The following is a 21,187-nucleotide window of genomic DNA, read 5'->3' on the forward strand; positions in this document are numbered from 1 at the left end:
GGTACTCCTCCACGATAGCAGCTCGGAGGGTTCCTGAGATGTGGCAATCATCCATCAGGAGAAAGGTAAGACCCACTGCACCCTTGAAAGGCGGACATACTGGTGCAAAATGACGTCCAGATACACCTGACATATTACAGTTCCTCTGTCAAAGACATGCAGAGGCGTACGTGCGTAAATCATAATCCCACCCCACAACATCAAACATGACCTCCATACGAGTCCCTTTCAAGGACATCAAGGAGTTGGTATCTGGTTCCTGGTTCACGCCAGATGTAAACCCGGCGAGAATCACTGTTCAGACTATACCTGTACTCGTCCGTGAACATAACCTGGGACCACTGTTCCCATGACCATGTACTGTTTTCTTGAAATCAGACTTTACGGGCACTCCTGTGACCATGGGTCAGTGAACTGCACCTTGCAGGTCTCCGTGCGAATAAATCAAGTTAGTCTGTAGACTGTGTGTCTGGAGACAACTGTTACAGTTGCTGCGGTAATGTACCGAGCAAGGCTACCAGCAGTACTCAGTGGCCGTCTGCGGGCACTGATGGTGAGATATCGGTCTTCTTGTGGTGTTGTAAACTGTGGACGTCCCGTATTGTAGCGTCTGAACACGTTTCCTGTCTGCTGGAATCGTTGCCATAATCCTGAGACAACACTTTGCGCCACACGAAGGGCCCGTGCTACGACCTGCTCTGTTTGACCAGCCTCCAGTCGCCCTAGTACTCTAGCCCTTATAACGTCATCAATATGTGCTCGTTGAGCCATTTTCAACACAGTCACCGTTATCACGTCTGAAAACGCCTGCACACTTACTCGCAGCACCGTACTATGACATGCACCAACACACATCTGCATATGTGGACTGCTGCCAGCGCTACCGTGCGACGACCGCAGGTGATTTAAACCCGCAAATGGCACACCAGAGCGTTGTTTCTGAATGTGTCAGCATTTTCCTTAATTTATGAGCATGACTGCATGTCCGACACGATATCAGCAGAGATTCCACGATTTTGTCACCTCAGCGCAAATGACGTATGTTTTGTGCGAAAGCAAAGTTATTATTAAAGTAACATATGCCCATCTCTTAGTGACCATAGAAATGTCGAGGAAATATATACTTAAGTTAGTCAATCTTACACTGGTGTGCGGAATCTCGAGGACGAAAGTAACTTTCACATGATGTGTGACTATCATGACTTGTAACGTAATTCGATGAAACTTGAACCATACATAGAAAGACATTCTACAATATATTACAAAAGGTAACTGAAAGAAATAATCAGTGAGACGAACAGAGATGACTCTTTTATTTAAAGACGCTGCAGTTACCATAATGCATAATGGTTTCTTGGATATAACAAAACGAAGGGCATTGTTCTTAATAGGGTAGTGAACAGCATGGATGGCAATGCATGCTGTGCAACGTATTTCCATGCTGGCTACAAGAATGGTAACGGGTTCTTGCTGTAAGGCGTTCCACTCCTTCACCAGCCTGGTGGAAAACTGGATGGTCGCTTGTGCATCTGCTGCAATACATCTCCCCTGTGCATCACATACGCCCTCGATCCAGTTTAAGCCGGGGGACAGGTAGGCCACTCAATAGCTGAATGTCCTCTCGTTCAAAGGGCTTCTAATTACAGTAGCTACTGTAGGTGCTACTGTAACCGTTGTAAGTAGTAACCAGAGCACTCGGGAACACGAACTTTACGTTACTTTGGATTGAGTTATAACTACTGTCTGACATCGGTCCACGACGCCTGGAACGTTATTATGTTAATAATGTACAAGTAAAGGAAGCTGTCATCATTGATATGACAGAAACGTATACGACTCTTACATTAAAATTAGTATTTTAGTTGCTGTGTCAGCTGCAAGAGTCAGAATTAGTGGGGACGAGGCAATAAGTATTAAATATTCATTTTAGAGAAACCCAGCAGCGACCTGCCATGGTAAACTGCTTTAATTTATGAATCTTACACATCCGTCGGGCGTAAGTTTTTATGTGGCAGGTTCCGAATATTGAGGGGCTATTTAGCTCCTAGCGATTCTTAACATACTTCGGATTCTTAACAAAGGACGTAAATGAGGACTGCTCTTGTGCATTCCGTCAACGAATAAGTGCTGGTAATGGGAATCCAGTTCTTTTGTAGAAAGCAGTATTCTACGTATAAATATTCCGAGAATACGAAATTCCAGCACCGTCACCTCGGACACACGCTAGTGTAGTCTCTTCAGAGCCGTCGTAGAAATAAAATTCTAACGCAGCTCGAAAATCCGTTTGTGACGTCCATATTGCGCTTTGTGAACCAAGCTACTGTATATGACTTTCCATACTTTCCAGCGACTCTGTTGTAAATATGCTTTTCGACAGTTCATGTTACGTATATCTCAGATGGCTCGACGGAGAGCACTGCTGAGATTTAATTTACCATTTAACCACACAAGGTCTAGCAGCACAGCCAACGCCCACATTGTACGCGCTGAAGTCCTTACTGCGGCTTCCGCCGGGGGCAACTATGACCGCCGCTTTCTTCCATCTCCGAGCTTTTTCCGCCGCACGCGTATTGCCCTCTTCTGACCCGATAAGTTTTCGTCGCCGATTGACGATTATCATCAGTAGTGTCTTGCAGTAGTGACAACAAAAACTACCACCATCTGAAGATGTCGAACGGCTGTATCTACGAAATGCTGTAGGATTTTCATAATACGATCCGGCGACAAACTTGCTAGTTGTTATTATTGGCTGTGATGCTCATAGATGACGATTTTCCATGCACATCTCAGAAGTAAACTGACTTTCCTGTTAAATCGATTTGACTAAAATATTTTCAGTCCACTTGGCGTCTTGCTTTTTGTTTCCAATAAGAGGCAGCTGTGAGATGACAATATGATGTTAGCACCGTGCATCTGTATACGATAGTAAAGCTTTGCAGTTCAGCAAAAGGAAAAGATGAGGAGACTTGCTAATCCTGTCCCTGACTGAAAGTATTGAACACTTAAGTGGATTATTTTACTTTTTACTATTTTATTTACTTTGTAAGTAGGCTGTTTAGGTTTTCTTATTGGTAACACCACGTAGCGCTCTGTATGAAAATCACTGGCTGTGCTGTGTGCAGTCTGTGGCTAGTTTGCATTGTTGTCTGCCATTGTAGTGTTGGGCAGCGGCAGCTGGATGTGAACAGCGCGTAGCGTTGCGCAGTTGGAGGTGAGCCGCCAGCAGTGGTGGATGTGGAGAGAGAGATGGCGGAGTTTTGAAATTTGTCATGAACTGCTATATATATTATGACTATTGAGGTAAATACATTGGTTGTTCTCTATCAAAATCTTTCATTTGCTAACTATGCCTATCAGTAGTTAGTGCCTTCAGTACTTTGAATGCTACGGTCGCAGGTTCGAATCCTGCCTCGGGCATGGATGTGTGTGATGTCCTTAGGTTAGTTAGGTTTAAGTAGTTCTAAGTTCTAGGGGACTGATGACCACAGCAGTTGAGTCCCATAGTGCTCAGAGCCATTTTTTAGTACTTTGAATCTTTTATTTAGCTGGCAGTAGTGGCGCTCGCTGTATTGCATTAGCTTGAGTAGCGAAGATTTTTGTGAGGTAAGTGATTTGTGAAAGGTATAGTTTAATGTTAGTCAGGGCCATTTTTTTGTAGGGATTTTTTTTGAAAGTCAGATTGCGTTGCGCTAAAAATACTGTGTGTCAGTTTAAGCACAGTCCTGTATAATTGTAAAAAGGGGACGTTTTATATGTCGACCCTTAGCCTAGGATACCTCACTGGAATCTTCTGATTTTTTTCTTGTAGTTTGTGTAATTAGTGTAGCTATTGTTTATTGCTAGTGCTCCATCATAGAGAGAATTTCCTTTGTAGTTGTAGTTTTTCATTGTTGTACAGTAAAACAGTTGTGGCATGCATGTAGATTTGCACCAAGTATTTCGCAGCTGCAATTAACTAGATATTATTTTCAGTGTTATGTTAATGTGTTCTCTTATTTTTGCTCTTCAAATTGTGCTTTTCTGTGTTGTCGTGTGACATATTGTGACAATAATGGCGTGTGAAAAACGTAATACTAGGCTGCAAAGTAAACTGAGAAATGACAGTGAAAACGAAAGCAGTGTGTTAGCGCCACCGAGTAATGAATTAACTGATGTTCAAAGTAGTTCAAATGGTTCAAATGGCTCTGAGCACTATGCGACTTAACTGCTGAGGTCATCAGTCGCCTAGAACTTAGAACTAATTAAACCTAACTAACCTAAGGACAGCACACACATCCATGCCCGAGGCAGGATTCGAACCTGCGACCGTAGCGGTCACGCTGTTCCAGACTGAAGCGCCTTTAACCGCACGGCCACATCGGCCGGCTTCAAAGTAGTAATTTGGTAATTGTGCATAGGGAAATGGAGCGGGCGTCAAATAATGGTGTAGACAGTGAAACAGGTAGTGAACAGGGAAGCATTATCGATCGATCGGTCGGCAACAGCTCGCCTCAGGAATCGGGAATGACAGAGCACAATATTGCAAATACTGTAGACTCAGGTTTTGGGTTCTCACCGTTTTCTCAAATGAGTCAAGACACATTTTCTGCTTGTCAAAATGTGAATGTTGCCGGTGCAACTTCACTGCCTAAAAGCACTGAGGAACATGTTTCAGACACCAGTGCATTGTTATTACAATTAATGGAACAAATGGGACAAAGGCTACAAAAGTTAGACACAACACTTGAACAAAATCAGAAACAAATGGGACAAAATCTTCAAAAGTTAGACACAATGGAACAAAATCTTCAAAAGTTAGACACAATGGAACAAAATCAGAAAAAAACACAGCAACAGCTTCAAAAGTTAGACTCATTGGAACAAACTCTTGAACAAACACGTGAAGATTTAACTAATGAGTTACATAACATTGAATCGAAATGTCAAAAAGTCTGTAATGAGTTAAAAACTCAAATTTGTGAGCACTTTCAACCTATTTTTTCGCGGTATGAAAATGCATTACAGAATCACGAAGCAGCCATAAACGAACTGCAAACTATTGTTCATGAAAATCATGAGACCTTGCAAGCTAAAATTGACTCAGTTGCATCTACCGATTCGGTTACGCAACTTGCAAAAACTCAGGAAAACTTAAAGGACACGGTAGATACTCTGAAACTTGGTTCAGAAAAACACACTGAGGAAATAAGTACACTATCGGATAAAGTAGCCGACCTTTCAGATCAGTTCACTTACTTATCTACAAAGGTAGATGATGATCTGAATGACACAACACCTGTAGCCTTCACTGACACTGAAGAGTATGAAGAAATTAGAAAATTCAAACAAAATCAAAATCAAATCAATACACAGTACAAAAGAGAAATCCGGGAAGTGCAAGATCAGTTGGCACAAGTAGTACAAGAATTACGTATTTCAGAGGACACTCGCGCCCCAATACGGGAAGAGGGACATAGAAATACGGAACAGCCACAAAATAATAACACAGCGCATTTCGGAAATTATGAAAGAAATTGGCAATGTGCACCGAGTTTTGAGATTGAACCGCCGACACGACGTAACAATGACCGACATGCGACTCGCCGACACGATGATTTTGACTATAAGCTGTTCATTACGACACGTAAATTCAAAATGTTTAAGAATTCTGGCAACGACATTCATCCACAAGCGTGGCTCCATCAATTCCCTCATTGTTTTCCTCCCAACTGGTCATTAGAGCACAGATTAGAATTTATGTGTGGCTACTTGGAGAATGAACCAGCTGTAAGAATGCGAGCGGTCATTCACGATTTTCAGAGTGAAGGAGAATTTTATCATGCCTTCCTCTCAGCATATTGGTCTCAAGCTACACAAGACCGAGTAAAACATAGCATCATAATGATGAATCATTTCGAACAATCTGAATTTTCCAGTCTTGTGAAATATTTTGAAGACATGTTGCACAAGAATCAGTACCTGTCAAACCCATACAGCCCCTCAGAACTCATCCGCATTTGCTTAATCAAATTGCCTGAAAATTTACGACATATTATTTTGGCAGGACGTTGCAAAGACGACATTGAAGCTTTTCAGGGACTGTTACAAGAACTGGAGATTGACACTGACAATCGGGGAACGCGGAAACAGGAGCACAACAATTACAGATCACATCCGTCACAATTCCGCGATGAGAGAAATAATATACGACAAGGCTATTCTTTCAACGTAAATCGTGACCGAAACAGACACCACCCGTATGACAACCGTTGGCAGAGTAGTAATAATTACAGGGAAAGATCACCTCTCCGCGGTAAAGACTATCACAGAGACAATCAGAGAAACAGACAATATGGGAACCAAAATAATTATTATCAAGGGAGACAGAATAACTTTAGATGCAACGGTCCAGCGCGCAGTTACGACTCAGGGAGAAATTCTCCACCACGTGACCGACAAGAAAGAAACTATGGAATCTACCGACATGACGATAGACGATATGATCGTAACGACAGACCTGAATTGCATCAGAACTGGCGGGATTTAAACACGGCAGGGCCCTCTCGTCAAAGTGAATTTGTAGAAGTTAGGTCTCCTAATCCCAATAACGACGCGCGCCAACAAAGAGACAGACAATGACTCGCACAGCAGGCAGCCGCGTGCGCCAGCTGGCTCAAGGAAAAATAACGTAGACGCTAACCTTGAGAAAAATTCCAGTATTCTTTACCGACGTATACCACTTGATAATTGCGTTAAAGTTGAAACTCTGCATACTAGAAAGAGCAAAGGGTTACACCATATTTCACATGTAAAACCATTTATTGAGAGATAATCTGCTTTTTAACTTAGTATTTGGTATAAAACTTTTCACTTCACATTTCTAGTATGCTTTGTCAGACTTAAGAAACTGTTAACATGCAACAATGTTTGAAGTTAAATATCCAGCCTAGAACCTAGGGAACATTTTTAAACAGAAATTACGAATGCATTGTTATTGTGAACAGACGTCACAGTGCTATTGTTTGTGTACATTCTTGCTTGTTAGCTGCACGATTACGTAACAACTATCAGGCTTACATCCTTAGGACACATACTGGTACTGCTAATGAGATTTTAATGCAACATTTTGGTTTACTTGAAAATACATTCTGGATTTAAAGTACTTTCAGTGAGATACCAGATGACATAGTGGTTAGTTTATGTGACAGCTGCACGATTTTATCACGACGCTACTAATGAGTGACAATTTACAATGTTGCTTTTGCAGTGTTTCTGTTTTATATCTGCACAGTTTTCTGGTTTATTCTGGAAAGTAAAACATGTTTTAGTAGTAACTTTTGTGGCATAGCAGCAATGAGACAGCCTTTTTCGTGGCACAACAATACGTTACTGTACAGTACTTTCTTCATCACGCCAATAAGCATAATAACTACGATATCTATACGCAAAGCATTTCACTTTTGTTTATCATGAGGTAAGTACATTGACTTCTGAAGAACTTAGCTTTCGGATGACGATAACTACGAGACTTCCACAGAGATTATCTTACAGCATGACACACAGTTTAGCGTTACAGTACACGTATTTGAGTGATTGATTTCGCACTTAAAACATTTATTTTTTTAAGATATTTGAAGTGCAATGATACAAGGGTTTTCCGTGATACATTTCATTCCATTGCTGTAATCTGTAACACCTGAGGGTATAATTACATTAATCCTCAGGGGGGTACACGCCTACTTTGTGTACCATGTGTTTGGCAAGCACAAGGAGCCCTAGCTAATATGGTATTAGCTTATACAACTTAATACATTGTTACCATATTTCTCTAACACATAAATTACACAGCTATCTGATTATTTAACAGAGAAAGAAACATTTTTTTTACTACATCAGTGACATATGTTTACGTAATTACACCGTTGGATAACTTCACACTTACGAAATTGTATTGTGTCTGTACTTTGTGAACTGTTCATATTTTTTCGGACCCATTGTGATATTATGAGAGCTTTGAATGATGTATTTGGTATGAGATCATGATTTTTAAAGTACGTTTGAGGTTGATGACACTATTGAAATGAGCAGAGAATTTTTTTTAGGTTTTGAAATTATTGGAGGAAGCTACGACGATTTTGAGAGTTGACTGAGGTGTTATGATATTCTTATGATGACTATGTGTATTATGCTTTTGCGGTATGTTTATGATCAATAAGCTGATGCTATATGAGTTATTTGAGTATGCTACGTATCTGTTATCATAAAATATTGAAGAAGCGTCGACAAATAAGGTAAGGAATAATGAGTAGTGGTTAGGGACTCACTATGGTTTGTGAAACAGGTTGTTGGAAACCAAGAATCTCGTACTTTAAGAGTTATGAAATGTATGTAAATGAGTGAATGTATTACAATGCCAACCAAAAAGTTTTGGACACTGTTATATCAATAGGATTTTGTTTCTACAGATTTGTAACGCAAATTCTTGACCTGTGAAATATTTTTATACAAGACTGCCACTGTAGCGGAAACTTTTGTCGTAAATATTTCGGTAAGAAAGGTAAGTGACCTTGACGTAATGCGTCTTGAGCGGCCTCCTGTGCCAGCCACCTGGAGAAACAGCCATTAGGTGAAAAAAAAAGGAGGCCATTAACCTCACTATTGACATTCCTTTGTAGAAAGCATCGCAAATACGACACGCTCATTACTTGGAAACATATGATTACTCGTATTTTGTGCTACTTACTGAAATGCTTATGAATTGATGGGAAATATTCGTACAACTGCACACCTGATTAGGACAAGTGTCTTTCTACGAGAGTTGAGAGAATTTCTACTAACTTATGAAATGTCACATGACTATTGAATGATATTTTTATGCTTTGCTTTTCATAGTTGCTTATTTCATTTGATATCTAGTTTCCAGCTGTGTTGCAGCATTGCTTTTATAAAATAAAATGCATTTGCTAATGTGAACACTTTCTGTCAACAGACCTATTAAATAATAATTTTGTAATCCACATTCTTAAAAAAAGCTCTTGGAATGGAAAGAACAATAAGAAGGGACTAATAACAGTAACTGCATATATAATTTTCTTTTCGAGTACTTGGTAATTGTTGTAGAATTAGTTTTTGTGGTGCACCACTTTAATTACTTAGACATTAAGATGTGAATAGACATTTCCCTTGTCTGCGTTGTTATCTTTAGTGTACTATTTTTTCTGCTTAAGCTATGTCATGTTTAGGTATAAGATATTTCATTTTCTGCTTCTGCTTGCCAGGCATAGTGATATTAAATTTCACTTTGCATTACTCTGTTAATCTAGTTATGCTACTGATTTATTTTTCTTGTTGCTGCACATTGGCTCATATTAGTTGTAATGTTGCTTCGCTTGGTAATTTAGATTTACTGCAGCTTGCTTTGATAATTTCCATTTTTTTTTCATTGCTGTTTGTATTAATCGTTTTATGTGCTGCTGCATTGCCTCGTCCCTTAGTTTAGCATCTGAGCTCAGTAGATTTAAGTTAGCTTAAGAGGGGTAGACTATATAAGAAACTGACTATGGAGAATAGGGAAAGAATGCATTGAGAAGTTATATGAAAAAGATTTGGGCCAAAATGAGTATTGTGCACTGAGAAATAATTATTTTGAAAGAAATATGAATAGAATACAGAAAGCAGGTATAGATAGGACTTTTTGGGAATAATGATGAATGAAGGGAGATCTCCAAGAGGTAAAGAAAGTTTTGTTTGCAAAATACTGCTGTAAAACCAACCCTGTCCTTTCCTTTTGTATTATTATGCTATGTCTTTGTGTACCCTTGTGTATTTGTGTACTTCCTGTCTTTATGTGTTTATCTGATAAGACTTATGTTGTAGAATTTTTCGAGTACTCAGCTACATGAACTATGATGAGGAATACTGTTATCCTCAAATATAATTTGCACTAATAATATGTTATTTACTTTGTAAAGATGTTTAGACATTATTAATTCTATTCTGTTTCAATGATCATATGTGAAATTAATGTTTCGAAAACTATTCTCATTATTTTATATATTTACTTATGTCATAATTCCTGTAACACTGATCTATATGTTTATTTCTTATCTTTTGTAAAGCCTGTATTACTACAAATGTTATCTGTATTATTATGTTTTTAATGATGTTTTCTGTATCTCTGTAATTGTTTTCTCATGTTATAAAATTGTAATTTTCACCAGTTCATCACATTATTAACTTGTAAGTTACATTTCACTGCACACGTTTCTGTTGGTCATAGCATATGGACAATATGTGAGAAGTAGGGACTGTTAGTGTTTGCACGTGTGTTAATAATTCAGCAAGGGACTGGATAACAGCATTGCTGGTTCTAAGGACAATTCCAAAAACTTTGTGAGTGCACAAGTGGTGGTTTATGGACTTGCTACATTCTCTGCAAGACTCTTTGATGGTGATTGTGCGCCTGTACAGTCGCAACAGATGGCTGCTGGCCGTCTCTACAAGGACTACAGCGGGTCTACACCTTCGATGGCCCACCAGTACCATTATCTCTACAAGGACTACAGTGGGTCTACATCTTTGATGACCCACCAATACCATTATTTCTACAAGGACTGCAGTGGGTCTGCACCTCTGGTGGCCCACCAATACCACAATCTCTACCAGGACTACAGTGGGTCTACTCTGTGATGACATACCTACCAATATTCTTCAAAACTTCGACTGACTCTGCTGTGGGTTTGCTCTGTTGTGGCCCATTACCTGTCTGCATGTCAAGAGTCAGCACTGTCTTTTCGTTGAAGGACAACACTACTTCTTCAAGACTGCATAGAAATCCACTACTTCCGTGTGCATTGTCTTTTACTGCTCAGACTTTGAGAAAAGAAACGGCAGTTTTACTGTGATGAATGATCAGGACTGTCTTTAAGGACTGTGAGAAAATTTTAGCTTTTGACCAACATTGTATCAATAAGTGTGTGCATTTGATTTCTTTGTTATTGTAATTGTGAAATTTTTTTCAAATCTGTATTGGCCACTGCCCAAAACAATTTGTAAAATTTTTTGTGGGGAGCATGGGGGCTATGTAAGTAGGCTGTTTAGGTCTTCTTATTGGTAACACCACGTAGCGCTCTGTATGAAAATCACTGGCTGTGCTGTGTGCAGTCTGTGGCTAGTTTGCATTGTTGTCTGCCATTGTAGTGTTGGGCAGCGGCAGCTGGATGTGAACAGCGCGTAGCGTTGCGCAGTTGGAGGTGAGCCGCCAGCAGTGGTGGATGTGGAGAGAGAGATGGCGGAGTTTTGAAATTTGTCATGAAATGCTATATATATTATGACTATTGAGGTAAATACGTTGGTTGTTCTCTATCAAAATCTTTCATTTGCTAACTATGCCTATCAGTAGTTAGTGCCTTCAGTACTTTGAATCTTTTATATAGCTGGCAGTAGTGGCGCTCGCTGTATTGCATTAGCTTGAGTAGCGAAGATTTTTGTGAGGTAAGTGATTTGTAAAAGGTATAGTTTAATGGTAGTCAGGGCCATTTTTTGTAGGGATTTTTTTTGAAAGTCAGATTGCGTTGCGCTAAAAATACTGTGTGTCAGTTTAAGGACAGTCCTGTATAATTGTAAAAAGGGGACGTTTCATATTTATGAAACGTCCCCTTAGAACCTTCTAGTTGGCATGCGTATCTTATTCTTACAGTAACTGTAAGCAAATAATGTGTAATGTACATAAAAAATTTGGCTAAAATTGGTCCAGCCTTTCCTGATTCAGGCTGTTAGGTCACCCCTTTTCACCCGATTCAGACATAGCGCCACTGGCGGCCGTGTTATCGCCACAGACAATTTTCCAGACAGCAAGTGATATGTGTGCCTATGTTGTTAGAAACATCTCCAGGCTCTCACATTGCGGATCTGAACACCCATTTAACGTAATAGCATCCCTATTGCTCTGATTTACTGGTTGGAACTAGCGTTCAAAACCATTCGACGAAATTCGAATCAGATCCGAAGCAGCAATATGTGCTTTTTCCAGCCTTCATCTTTCATGCTGTCCAGCACTGTGATAGGTGATTTGGGGGGCGGGGGGTTGTAGGGGAGTGAAATTCACGTATCCCGGTACAGACAGCTATTCACTGATTCCTAGACGCAAGTACGACAGGTAACAATTTCGACACATCTCGTGTCACTACGGAGTTTTGAAAACGTGATCCTGTAACTGGGTTGCATAGTGTATATATAAAAACTGACAAATTTCTACAGATATTTTTTAGTTGAGCTTCTACGTGATCTCCGTTTCACCCTCATCTCCATGGGCTGTAGGTTTTGTAGCCCCCGAGAAGACGAAAAACTGAAAGACAGTCCACCACAATTTTTGGGTATGCACCATTTAAATCCAAACGAATTGCAGATCCCCCGGAAAAAATTCTGTTATTGAGAGGAGCGTTGTCGGTAGTTAGAACTGCAATTGACATTTACACGCTATTGCAGTTTGTGTGGTTAACTTTCGTTAGAACTGCAATTGACATTTACACGCTATTGCAGTTTGTGTGGTTAACTTTCCGACCAGTAATCTGGAAATAGGTCAGTAGGCTTCCAAAGTTAATGCACGAATAGTATGGGGTTGTTCATGTCTTTCATTTATCAGGGCAACCTCTGGTATGAAAAACTGGATAATCTGCTTATGGTTAAATCTGTGTATCATATGTTTATTCAGCTAACTGAACCTAACAGGATTATTTAACAATACTGAGTAAATACTGGTTAAAACATATGCCGCCTACGATGAAACTTCTTGTGATGTAGCAGCGCATAAGAATTTTCTTTAATATAACACGAACATGTAATGCAGCAACACCACATTTTTCGGAATACAAAACTATTTAATGTAGCAACACCACAACATATTTTATGATATACAACAAAACTTCATGTAATGTAGCGACGACACACACCCAAAACTTCAAAGACGTTTCCTTATTCTCAGCTTCGATATAGCCACTTCCACAGGCTGTCCGCTTCTGGAGAGTTCTGTAAACAGGCGCTACACAGGGGTCATCGGAAACTACAGTCTTCTTATTCTCAGCTTTGGCAATGGCAACTCCACAGGTTTTTCACTTCACTTCTGAGACTTGTTCACAACTGCGTAATCATCAGAAAATAGTCCTCTTATTCTCATCACTGACATCGATAACGGCATAAGTTGTTCGTTTTTGAGAGTTGTACACGATGGCGTCATCATCGGAAACTACAGTCTTCTTATTTTAGCTTCCACGCCGTCAACTCCATAGCTCGTCCACTCTTCAAGACTTGTACACGTAAGTTGCGTCGTCGCAAACCGCACACTTCTTATTCTTCCGTAGCTTCCTGAATTTTTGTCTTAGTCTCAAACTGTGTCACGAACTACTAGCGCTACTATTTTTATATTTTTTCAACAATGCTAACCTTCATTTCCATGGAAATGTCGCGTGACGTTCTAGCTATGCCCATTGTCTTTGATAATTGCATTATTATGCATCCATTTTACCAGTTTCATCACAGACGAACGCTCCAGAATGTGTATAGCGGGTTTTCTACTGGTCTTACGTGAAAACTGAGAGAAAAAATTATTATGTAGATCGTATACATTTGCCATTAGACTAACTTGATGTATCGTCCAGAGCAGCACCCTTCTGCCCCTCACATTTATCCAGGCTGCCAACAGATTCCAGACTCACCCTTAACTCTTAATAATTTTGCTGAATGTTATGGGACCTTATTTAATATTCAAACGGAACAAGATTGAACTCGTCGGATGGACAGTCGTAATGTTTTACAAAACAAAATCCGCTAACTTTGGCGATTTAAAACCCAATGTAAATGCTGAGAATGCATTGCGTGGAATTACTTTGTTGGCAAGGAGGTATCGACAAGGAAATTTAACGTTTCCCTAATTTTACTAGAGTTTTTGAAGCCTGTCCACATCCTTGACGCACCAGGTAATGACCCCGACTGCCATCTCAAATGTACTGGTTCGATCACCTTTCTTATCTAGGTATTTTCTGCGGTCGAAGGACAGATGAGGAGCTACGTGAAGGAGACAACTACCCACATTACCTTCTATGACTTCTGGCGAGAGACAGAGAGCAACAGTCCCTTGCAGGCCACTGCTCTACGGGGCGATTCAATTACGGCGGTGCTTCATGATAACAGTTCCTTTTTTTATGTTTACGTCCAAGCGACTCGTGTCATTGAACGGAAGAGAAAACTATTTGTCGTTTTCCTCGTTACTTAAACATTGTTCCACTACAATGGATTAGTGTTATTTCGGTAGCGACGACAGTTTGTAATTTTTCCCCACTGAGCGTGCATCCCTCCAATTCCCATCATGTTAATAGCTGAAATGAAAGCATGCTTTGTCTCGGATGATTTAATTCCTAGTACATCATTTTGAAAATACTGAGCCGGCCGAAGTGGCCGTGCGGTTAAAGGCGCTGCAGTCTGGAACCGCAAGACCGCTACGGTCGCAGGTTCGAATCCTGCCTCGGGCATGGATGTTTGTGATGTCCTTAGGTTAGTTAGGTTTAACTAGTTCTAAGTTCTAGGGGACTAATGACCTCAGCAGTTGAGTCCCATAGTGCTCAGAGCCATTTGAACCATTTGAAAATACTGAAGCTGCCTCCATGACATAGGATTTCTCAATACAATTGGAGATGATTTTATTCACAAGAAAGGTACACCTAACTGGAATCAAAAGTGTCCAGAGATGTGGCTGTATGAGATCGAAAGACTGAAAGCTATAATGTGCAACAATAGGGTAGGTTGTCTTTTAACTCGGGAACGCTAAAAGCTCTGGCGTTGTAGGTATTATTTGTGGCCATTCGGGAGTTATTACGCGTCTACATTACAAACTACGTAAGCGAACAGAGCTACAGAAGTGCGCGCCAGAGATTGTCATGACGTGTATGCGAGTGATACGCAATGAGTCGGCCTGCGAATACTTTAGGTATTCCAACTGTATGGTGGCGTACCGGTAGGTGGGCCTGACATCAGTGGTTCTCGCCGCGGCCTGGAGCGACATTGGCGTGATTGATGCGGTACGATACGGTGGTCGACGCAGCTACTGCGTTGTCTGCCGGCTTATATCGATGCGACGGCCAACAGCCTTGCGTTCAGCCTCCCTGGACGAATTGACATGACCGTAGAGTCAAAGTTACTGGCTGTGTTGACCTATCTCTCTTCGGCCGTTTGGACGCATTAGACGTCGACTTATATCAGAAGCGTAATTTGCATATAACTTGCCGTACATCTACCAAGTAGTCCAGTGCTGTGCTGTGCAAGTAATGTTAGCTCATGCGTGACATTTGTTTTCATGCAGATGTGAACTTTATAGAAAAGTCCACATTTCAAATACATTTTTGCTAACGAGGACAACATTTCATAATGCCATAACGTCATGCAACCACACTTTGGCATCTGTCTCACTTACGGTTCTTTGCTATCGCATACGAGGGTTGGAACTTAAATAGTGGCAACTATTTATTTACAACTCTTACAAAATAGATACGTGTTTCAAAGTTGTACTAACCTTCAAAGTAGTCACCAGCATTGTGTACAAACCGTTGCGATGTGGGTTGACATTAGAGCTACAGTAACTATACGCAAGGCTTTGTACTGTATACTGTCAAGTCCGTGGAGTTTGCAGTTATAAGCTGATCCGTAGCACATGTATCCGCAATCAAAGAGTGACCACAGCAGGGGCCAGTATAAAGTCATTGTAGTCCGCCAATTAGGGACACAACTTACACCTGTCGTAGCTCAGGTAAGATTGCAGGCGTTTCCACGTCTGGTAATGATATGTCGGATACAAGGTGCCCACCTTAGTTTATCGTCGATAATGGTCCGAAGATATTGTTTTCGTAACTGGAATAGTACGCATAAGCATGTCTCGTACGTCTCCTGTAATATTGGCATATCTACAACAAAGAGATCATGAAGGCCTATGGTATGGACGCTAAAGAGTAAGGGTGCCAAGACTGACACCTGTGGGACCTCACTGCCAGTTTTCTGGGTCCCAGTGTAGTTCCGTGTTGCAAAATGTTGGTTTTCCTGTTGCCAAGAAAGCTGACAGCGCTACGCACATGTGGTTTTGGAATCCGAAGTTCCTCCAGTTTTTTTGTCATAAGATTGACAAACGCCAAGTATATCGACGCTTTCTCGGCCGGAAATGTCACAATTAATAAAATTTTCCGGACTATTATGCCGTGGTCGAATGGATTTACATGAAAACCCAACGTTTCGTCTGAATTTGAGGAAGAAATTGTCAAGGGGGTCGTAGCTTCTTTGAATGTCAGATTTACGCCAGCAAAATTCTGTTGAAGCGTGCGTCCGCGCAGAGGCGTGGCATCACATGTTTGAATACAGGAGCGCAACTGGCCGTTCTCGCTTGCCGTCGTCCGCTGTTACTACCATCCCATGGTGGGAGACTGGTACATATCGCCGGCCGTTGTGGCCGAGCGGTTTTAGGCGCTTCAGTCTGGAACCGCGCGACCACTACGGTCGCAGGTTCGAATCCTGCCTCGGGCATGGATGTGTGTGATGCCCTTAGGTTAGTTAGGTTTAAATAGTTCTACGTTCTAGGGGACTGATGACCTCAGATGTTTAGTCCCATAGTGCTCAGAGCCATTTGAACCATTTGGTAGATGTCTTCTTCAGCAATGGAAGGCAGATGTCATTCAGTTTCACGCCCGCCTCCTTGCTACTGAAAATCTTGGGGTGTTTTACAATCTCTACGGCCCCTCTGTATATCCTTTCATGGTGTCCGCCTGTGGTTGTCAGTACTTCAGTCCTGTCAAAATGAATGTGGTGGTCTCCTGGTTGCAAAGCACCCTCCCCACACTAACCCAGAATCCTGTAAACTCCTGCTTTTTCCAGCGGGTGGAAGCATCCTTGGCCAGTTTTAGGTGATCTTGTATCTTCTGTGTGGGTTTGTAGGTAATCGCGGTATTCCGTTTTTTAAATGTTTTTCCTGTCAACAACGTTCTTAATGAAAGGCAGGTAAACTTTCGATTTCACAGGCGCTTGTACGTCGCTATGATTTTTGCGAGATAATTTTAACGCTATGTTTACCACAGCGGACAAATAACCACTCCTGTTCAATGGATTGGTGAGATGTTTCAGTTCTGCGTCAAGCAGCTCTGGTTCGCAGATATTCCTTGCTCTGTCCACCAACGTTTTAATAGTATGTTGCTTTTGATGTGGGTAGCGGTTCTAATCCCGGTGTAGGTAACGGTTCATCTGCGTAGGATTTTGGTAAACCGACTGGCCTAATCTACCATCCTCTTTCTTGACAACTAGCACACCTTCCGCATACCTCTTCCTCCATGGTAAATTAAATGTTTGGACTAAACCCGGTGAGATGGTCGTAAAACCATCTAGTTGCTCTCTGACATGCCTTCACGAAACAAACGTGTCATCCAGTAGCGGAAACCAACATTCGGTTTCTTGTTGGCGGTTTCTAATGCCTGCTCCCCGATTTTTTCCATAAAGAGATTCGCTATGGCTGGGCTTAAGGGACTCCCCATACCCACGTTATCCTTCTGTTTATAGAAGTCATCGCTCCATTTGAAATACATGGTTCTGAGGCAATATTTGAGACGATCTGGGGTATCGCAAAGAAGAATCCGATTCTGCTGTTGCAACACTTCATTGAACGGAACCACAGTAAATAGCGATACGTCATCAAAATTAATTAATGTATCCTTCGGCTGGACCACTACGCCGTTTAATTTACTGATCAAATGTGACGAATTCTTCATGTACGAATCCGGTCGGGCCGCATTAAGTCTTATTAATGTTGTCAAGAACTTTGCAATCACTATAGTTCGTAGAGGAACACGTTCTTCGTGCAACTTCGATAACCTATAAGTCTTGGTGGTAGAGCAACTGAACTGGACAGATATTTCTGGACACACTGTTCGATAGGGAACTTTACTATCAGTTGCGTAACTGTTCTAAGAACTTCGTCAGTGGGATCTACTATATGTCTCCGAATCTAATAAGTTATTAATCTTACTACAATAGTAGGTCACATTCCAAACGACCGTGGCATTTCCCTTTTCAGCAGGGAGAATGATAATACTACCATCCTCATTCAGGCGTCTTACGGCATTCTTCTCACCCACAGTTAAATTATGTTTTTGAGGCTTTTCACTGGTCAACACTCGTATAGCTCTATACGAATTTCTTCAGCTGTAACCGTGTCCATACGAGATTTGTTTGCTCCTAAACTGGCTTTTATTTCGGCCGTGGACGAATGACCAAATTCCCACCCGTGGGAAGCACAAATCTGTGATCGTCACGTAACGAATTTCCGGATAAATTGTTACCTGTGAGGGTAGCTTTTATATTGTGGATCGCCTGATTAGGTTTCAAATTATCAATTTATTCCGTCTATTAGATGTTGTCAACGTACTCTTACAAATAATATCGTGCAACAGTCAGTCAGTTCTATGCCGGTCACGACTGCACAATTTATTGCTGATAGTAGTATGGAGATACAGTGACTTACAGTCTCTGCTTGCCAGTTCCCCGCGTATCTGTTGAATCCGCTCTCGCAGTAAAGCCTCTTCCGACCGTCTGAAAATCCGGTGTGCCTTGGCCACTCTGCATAGTCGTTCTGTCCTCAGAAACTTGGGAATAGCACTGACCGCTCTGTAGCAAGACAGAAATGTGTGGAATCACGAAAGCTGCACTCTCTTCTAAAGACCTTCCATGCGTCGCACATTTCGTGACATCTGCCCTCTGTAGAGGCGTCTAATTGTAAAATGCAAGCTTTCACTCTAGGAAATATCGCAGTTTATAAAAAGGTTCCCGGCTATTATGCGATAGTCGAATGAGTTTCACTTTAAAACGAAACAAAACAAATAGACCCCGCGCTATTATAGAGCGACCACCAGTTACCACGGTTCCTTTTTGACAACTTGGGTCCGGGCCTCATTTGTTCTTCGCTACACTCGAATCCTACCATCAGCTCTTACCAAATGAAATCAAGTCTGGTCTGACCAGGTCATAGTTTTGCAGTCGTCTAGGGTTCTAATGACGTGGTGACGGTCTCAGGAGAGGGGCTGCATGCGATGTCGTGCGGTTAGCAAAGCTGGTCGTCTACTGCCATAGCTCGTCAACGCCAAATTTCGCCGCACTGTCCTAAAAGATACGTTCGTCGTACGTCCCAGACTGACATCTGCGGTTATTTCGCGCAGTGTGGCTCGTGTATTAGCACTGACAACTCTACGCAAATGCCGTTGCCTTCGGACGTTAAGTGAAGGCTCAAAAATGGCTCTGAGCACTATGGGACTCAACTGCTGAGGTCATTAGTCCCCTAGAACTTAGAACTAGTTAAACCTAACTAACCTAAGGACATCACAAACATCCATGCCCGAGGCAGGATTCGAACCTGCGACCGTAGCGGTCTTGCGGTTCCAGACTGCAGCGCCTTTAACCGCACGGCCACTTCGGCCGGCTAAGTGAAGGCCGTTGGCCACAACGTTGTCCGTGGTGAGAGATAACGCCTGACATTTGGTATTGTCGGCACACGCTTGACACACTACCTAACTATTTACGAAACGAAATGTCCTGTCCGTCTAGCTCCAACTACCTTTCCGCATTCAAAGTCTATTAATTCCCGTCGAGCAGCTATAATCACGTCGGAAACCTCTTCACATGAATCAAATGACAACTACGCCAATGCACTGTCATTTTATATGTTGTGTACACGATACTAAAGCCAATTATGTATGTAAATATCTCTAACCCATAGCTTTCGACACCTCATTGTATTTCAGCTGTATAACTCATGGTCGTTTTTCGAAGACTGTGGTTTTACGGCGTATACGGCAAAGACACCGACAATCTTTAATATGTTAACGTGACTGGAAAGTGCTCATTTTTCAATTGAAGACCACAGCCCAGATATGTATAGTTTTTACACTCCTGGAAATGGAAAAAAGAACACATTGACACCGGTGTGTCAGACCCACCATACTTGCTCCGGACACTGCGAGAGGGCTGTACAAGCAATGATCACACGCACGGCACAGCGGACACACCAGGAACCGCGGTGTTGGCCGTCGAATGGCGCTAGCTGCGCAGCATGTGTGCACCGCCGCCGTCAGTGTCAGCCAGTTTGCCGTGGCATACGGAGCTCCATCGCAGTCTTTAACACTGGTAGCATGCCGCGACAGCGTGGACGTGAACCGTATGTGCAGTTGACGGACTTTGAGCGAGGGCGTATAGTGGGCATGCGGGAGGCCGGGTGGACGTACCGCCGAATTGCTCAACACGTGGGGCGTGAGGTCTCCACAGTACATCGATGTTGTCGCCAGTGGTCGGCGTAAGGTGCACGTGCCCGTCGACCTGGGACCGGACCGCAGCGACGCACGGATGCACGCCAAGACCGTAGGATCCTACGCAGTGCCGTAGGGGACCGCACCGCCACTTCCCAGCAAATTAGGGACACTGTTGCTCCTGGGGTATCGGCGAGGACCATTCGCAACCGTCTCCATGAAGCTGGGCTACGGTCCCGCACACCGTTAGGCCCTCTTCCGCTCACGCCCCAACATCGTGCAGCCCGCCTCCAGTGGTGTCGCGACAGGCGTGAATGGAGGGACGAATGGAGACGTGTCGTCTTCAGCGATGAGAGTCGCTTCTGCCTTGGTGCCAATGATGGTCGTATGCGTGTTTGGCGCCGTGCAGGTGAGCGCCACAATCAGGACTGCATACGACCGAGGCCCACAGGGCCAACACCCGGCATCATGGTGTGGGGAGCGATCTCCTACACTGGCCGTACACCACTGGTGATCGTCGAGGGGACACTGAATAGTGCACGGTACATCCAAACCGTCATCGAACCTATCGTTCTACCATTCCTAGACCGGCAAGGGAACTTGCTGTTCCAACAGGACAATGCACGTCCGCATGTATCCCGTGCCACCCAACGTGCTCTAGAAGGTGTAAGTCAACTACCCTGGCCAGCAAGATCTCCGGATCTGTCCCCCATTGAGCATGTTTGGGACTGGATGAAGCGTCGTCTCACGCGGTCTGCACGTCCAGCACGAACGCTGGTCCAACTGAGGCGCCAGGTGGAAATGGCATGGCAAGCCGTTCCACAGGACTACATCCAGCATCTCTACGATCGTCTCCATGGGAGAATAGCAGCCTGCATTGCTGCGAAAGG

This window comes from Schistocerca nitens, chromosome 8 (genome assembly GCF_023898315.1).
Source record: "Schistocerca nitens isolate TAMUIC-IGC-003100 chromosome 8, iqSchNite1.1, whole genome shotgun sequence".
NCBI classification, from domain to species: Eukaryota; Metazoa; Arthropoda; class Insecta; order Orthoptera; family Acrididae; genus Schistocerca; species Schistocerca nitens.